Genomic DNA, 6000 nt, shown 5'->3' on the forward strand with positions numbered 1-6000 from the left:
CAAATACATGTATTTACCACTAAGCCATACCAGAGATATGATTAATTCGGTGACAATAATAGCTATTTTAATATTTGACATTTTTGGGCAAAAATGGAAAAAAATGACGAAAAAACAATTTTTAACCCCAAATAACTCCTAAATGAGTAAAGTAAAATGTGGGAACTTTTTGGATATTAATTCAGACATATCTTAACTCTTGATTTGTTGTGTTTTCATGTTCTGCCCAAGAGTGGACAACGAAAGTGGAAAACCAAGGGCCGTAGAGACGCATGGCTTATAGTCTAGTATTAGGCATGTCACAGTGGCTGCACAATACTTCTGCCACACTGTGCATGCAAGCATAATAGTAAATTGAAAAGCGCGCGCATGAAAGTTGTTCAATTTTGGCAAACATCCATGCCGAAAAATTAATTTCCTCATATGTGCTATTTATCACAATTGTTTGAATTTTTGATATATGGTGTGTGAAACCTTTCTGTGACTACCATCGGTTTAAAAAAAAATAAATATTGCTTCGTTTAAGAGCTACTACCTGTTTTTATGGATTGTTGAAGATCCATCAAAAATCAATAAATATAGGCCTTTTGAAAAATCAAGATCTACCACCATTTAGCTGAAATACTAATCTTTCTAAGCATGTTAATTATTTCCGTCGACAACGAATAGCACACTTGAGGAAAACGATTTGAAACAAAACATTTTTAAGTGAGTTTAAAGGAGTAATATTCCAAACCACAATAGCTCTAAGTTATTGTGTGTGTCCAAGGCCACACCATTTTTGTATACGCGGTATAGTAGAGGGCTGTTCCTTTTACCGTTTCTATTCCCATGTTAATCCAGATAACAAAATGTTAATTTAAAGTCTCATTGCAAATGAATTTTTATTTTACTTTTCGGATTTGGCTTTGAGCAATGGTGACACATACCATATTTACAGAAAAAATGAAAATTCTATTCCAGACACCGTCAAAATGTCAAAGTTTGTATTTTTTGTATTATATTAAAGTAATTAACTGCAGATTCTTTACTCAACATCGTAACAGGTTCATACTTGACAAATTCATGATGAATGAAAAGACTTTCATTAAATATTGAAAAAAAAACCCAAAATTACTCATGCCTAATTTACATAATAATATCATGAATACATAATTAGCTGTAATAAGCTAATTTGCATAATTGATTACTTTTTGTGTATTTTTTTGTTATCAATTGAAAGAACTTTGTATACATGTTTGTAAAAAAAAACGCACCCTGATATCATGTACGGTTTTCTTTTGGGATCAATTTTGCATATTAATTAGCTGAACTTAGTCATTTTTTCAACTTTTATTTGTCTGCAGATTGGCCGGAATTGCTAAAATAGTATATTTGGTTAATTTATTATAATTATTCAATGATAGATTTTTAAATTTTGTTTTCTTTGACGAAGTTAAAAAAGATAGGCAATTAACCTGTGATACTTAAATTAACGTTGCTTTTTCAAGCAAGTGTCCAAATAAACCTTCAAAATCTCGAAATGTGCCAATTTTGTCATTATAGCAATTTGTGGCAGATTTGCATTCCAGTTATGAGCATCTTAGAATTGACACTACGTCACAATGCATTGACCGATTTCAATTCGGTTTTTTGATTTTTGATGCTTTAATAAAGGTCATTCATGTAGAAACATTAAATAACGTGTTTCTGCTCCCCTTATTTTTGAGGTGATATACCTACTAGTATAAATTTTCTGTCGAACAAAAGAGGTCACAAAGATGCTGTCGTACTGTAGAAAGGTCTGACGCATAACAAACTATACATTTTGGAATCCTCATGACCATACGAGTATTTGATATATTACTTGGCATAGTTGGAGCACTCTGAAAATTTGACCCCATGTGACCTTGATTGACCCCTCCCCGGAATGCCCGGAAGTTTCAGGAGGTCAAGTAGAACCATGTGCTTCTTTTGTCCAATTTGCCATCAAGATTTCAAACCGAAACAGTTCAGACCCAGAGCATGATCATGTCAGAAATTTATATTTTGTTCTGGGCATTGACGTAGCGTCATAGGGGCATGGGGGCACGTGCCCGCACCCCCAATCGATTGCAAAATTTTAAAAATCCCATAGTAAAATTGCCAAAAATGGCTTGTGCCCCCAATCAGACCCGGTGCGCCCCCCCCCCCCCAAATCATGGTCGGTGCCCCCAATCAGATGACCCACGCTACGCCACTGGTTCTGGGACTGATTATTCGGACTACGATCAACGTATTATTCAGGCTTGCTCAACTGAGGATAATTTGTAAACCAACAACCCGCATGGGACAATGGGTGGAAGCCGTTTCCAGTCCCTTCAACACAGTCCCTGGCATACGTATAGGCCCATAGTAAATTTGTCTGCTTTATCTGTTTTGTGCTGTTTAAGCAAATAGTTAAACATAATTTCCATAAAATGTAAGCTTTTACTGTCAGATATGTCCCCCTTTAATTTTTGAGCCGAACAAGTGAGGTAAAGCAAAGAAAATTGGAATTTACTACTAGCGCCAATGAATGTTATACGATTGTTAAACGGTACGATGCCCTGGGTGTGTGTGTCGGGCCCGCGGGGGGTGCGTATGTGTCCTGCACGCGTATTTTTTCTGCAACTATAACGGGACGCAATACGATACCGGTATGTTATAAGAATCAAACTTACAAGAAAGATGGCTCTTGTCAAATCCTACAATTCTGTCAGAGAAAATATGCATATTTGCATTAAATTTTTAATTAATTGACATAATTGATTAATTAATAAAATTTTATTTAATGATTTACCATAATTCCAAACATGTCAAACAATATGTCAAATTAAAGCTAATGAAATGCTTTATATATTGGTCAGAGCACATTTTGCAGAATGCATTTAGTATTTTAGTTACATGATTCCAAACATTCTATTCCAATTTTTGCTATACACGCATAGAAGCTGTACTTTTAAAATCCGCACCTAATCAATAATTTCACTCCATTGTCAAAGTACTGTGCTCTCTGTAGCATTATGGAGTGACCAGGTCCTAGAGTGTGATGGTTTTGTAGCAGATGACAGTGCTCATTCAAGCCTGTCAAGGTCAGTTAGTAGCCACTTGCTGAATGGATGGCCATTATCAGCTGCCAATCACAGTAGAGGTTTGATAACATTTTGTTAAAAACCCAAATGTGATATAAGGACAAAGCTGTGCATGTTGGTATCTTAATTGTTTGGATTCTTATGTTGAAATTCCCTTGTATTAGTATTTTTATGTGTAGTGTATATTGTTCATAAATTATACATGTATAGCTTTTAAATTTTGGGCATTTTTGCTCTGTTGCACTGTACCATTATGGAATTAGAGCAAATCAATTACCGACACAAGCAGGTATACAGTGTATTATTTTATTTTTATTTCGTATCTCAGGAGCATCTAGCTCACTTGGAAAGGCATCAGAATTTGGTACACGAGCGCTTCGAACTTTAAATCGGAAGGTGGTGAGTTCGAGCCTCATCACGGTCACATTAATTTTATAAACCAAATATTGTTCGAACTTTTCATATTTGTTTTTCTTTTATTGTTTCTTTTCTTTGACTTTTTTTTCTTGTTTTATTTAATTTTTTTCTTTATTTTTCTTTTATTCATATTGCCAGGGTAAGGAGAGGAGGGTACTAATGGCCCATTCAGTGGTTTTTTCATCCGGACGATCGTAAAAATCATCAAAATTCAGATTTTGTACTAGACTGCGGAACTCAGTCTTCAATGATAATCTGTTGGTCATTATATGACTATCATCATTTGACGACTGAGTTCTTATGATACATCATCCGAAGAGCAGTTTCAGACAATTGCTTGGGATTGTTGGGGCAGAGGTTATCTTTTGAATTCTTTCATGACCACTGAAGCAGAGTCAAACCTGTCAAGGACACTCGGCGTGAATTGAACTGACCATGTTCTAATTTAGAAATGTTAGAATTTCTAAGGTCATAAAACATCAATTTGGTATCTTCTGCTAGTGGTTCAGCCGAAAGCCGAGTAGGCCTATTTAAGACAAAAATAATGCATTTACGTGAATCTGTAATTTATATACTGACAGTATATATAAATTAGCTACATGTATTTGAATGGGGCATCAACTTCGTCGATACTGCCGTTTTCTTGGGTTTTTGCCAATTTTTTTTCATTAAAAAAATGTATGAAAGTAACAATTTGATTTTTTTTTCCCACTTTCGCTGGGATCACTGAATGGGGCTTTGCAACGCGATATATTCAAAACTTGTATTCACCTACTGTTATAGCATTAATCCGATTATTACACAACTTCGCCAGCGTATTCAAGACATCCAATGCAAATAATCACCTAGATTATGACGTATCATACTGTAAATATGGCGGAGTACTCAAATTCATTCAACAAAACCATGATTACAAGCTATTGCAATCTACCGCGACAGCTCGTCTCACACACATGCACCATACGATCAAATAGGTTGACGACAACGTTTGATTGAATGCACTGCATTGCGCCATGATTACGGTGAAGGACACCGGTTCAAATCCTTTGTATGGAGCCAATCAATAATTTCACGCACATCCTCTATTATTGCCCAATTATTGCCCGGGATGATTGCACACTGTAAAAGAGCTATTGTTATAATGTTTTATGAAATCGTGTTTAACTATTTGCTTAAGAACGGCACAATGCAGACAAAGCAGACAGATTTACTACATGTGGTACATGTATATACATATAGGGAATGTGTGCGAGTATTACCTAATTATAATAGGGGCGTATCCAAAAATGAATTCACACCCCTTTCAAATGTCGAGCCAAAGTGCAGGCCCTATGCAGGCTGTGTTCATTCAATTGAAATTCCCAGTGCAGTATAAGCGTGTACACAATCAGAAAATGCAAGGCGTGTGTATGCTTTCTTCTCTACCGCGCTATGTGCGCATGTTTTCATAGCGTTCTAGCTTGGCCAAGAATTACTAACTTACCTGTAACTTAGTTTGTTCGGCTTATTTATACAAGGCGGAATTTATTTGGCTTTTGTTACGTACTGCGCATGCGTCAATAAAGTCCCAACTCAGCCTCGCGTAAATTCACATAGCGTGCACTAGTCACGCAATTACACAATGCACAACTAGCGTAAGTAGTAACAGTGTTATGTGTCATATTTTTTCTGCCTTTACTGTAGTATAAGCCGAACAAACTTCAGTACTATAGCTAGTTTCTCGATCATGAGAGAATGAATGTACTGCGTGCACTGCGTAATGTTGCAAGTTTAGTGGAATGACATGATAGCGCGATCGATTGTGCACGCACAGGAAATGCAGCGCTACCCAAAGCGTGTGTGGAAGGCGTTGTACGGCGACGCAATTGTCATTGCGTGCCTATTGAGCTCTCATAATCGAGAAACTATTATTTTAGCTATAGTACGTACACGGTTTTGTTATGTTTTTATGCTTAAAACTTATAAAAGCTTACTTTTCTTTTTAAACAACTTGCATGACATGCAAATGCAAGACTCAAGACTTCCAAGTTTGATTACCGTACTGCAAAATCCGGGCCTACCCTGCAGGCTGGTGTGACTTACAGTGAGACTGTCGAAATGCACAGCATCCATGCATTCACATCATACACAATGTCATGAATGTAAATTAAAAACAGTCATGGCAGTTGACGTTTGCCTTGTCATAGTACATGCATTGCATGTCATGATATCCACGTATCATTCACAGATCACATTCATATATGGATTGAACTGGATGGAGCCCAGGACTGGAACTTTTTGCTGTTCGATTTGCTCACAATTGCCATCCATTATTTCCACAACTATTACCAGCTATTTGTCTCGTATTCGCTGCATTATCGTCACCAAATACCTTCAAATATCTTTTTTTTTCCGTCTCGATCGTGCATTCGAAACAATTTGGGTCAAACCAGGTTAAATAATAAAAGGATCGACATGACCGATGACCCAGGTCAAGCAATTTGAGTGATGC

The 6000-nt window shown here is 36.6% G+C and overlaps 1 long non-coding RNA gene across 1 annotated transcript in view; it reads right to left on the bottom strand.

The window, feature by feature from the left end:
- The window catches only part of LOC140168058 (uncharacterized), a 17389-nt gene extending 11612 nt beyond the window's left edge, over window positions 1-5777 (bottom strand). The window contains exon 1 of the long non-coding RNA XR_011861139.1: window positions 5483-5777. This is a non-coding gene — a long non-coding RNA (uncharacterized lncRNA). The remainder of the gene's footprint in view (window positions 1-5482) is intronic.
- Window positions 5778-6000: the final 223 nt, after the last annotated feature.

Source organism: Amphiura filiformis, chromosome 13, assembly GCF_039555335.1.
Source record: "Amphiura filiformis chromosome 13, Afil_fr2py, whole genome shotgun sequence".
NCBI lineage: Eukaryota > Metazoa > Echinodermata > Ophiuroidea > Amphilepidida > Amphiuridae > Amphiura > Amphiura filiformis.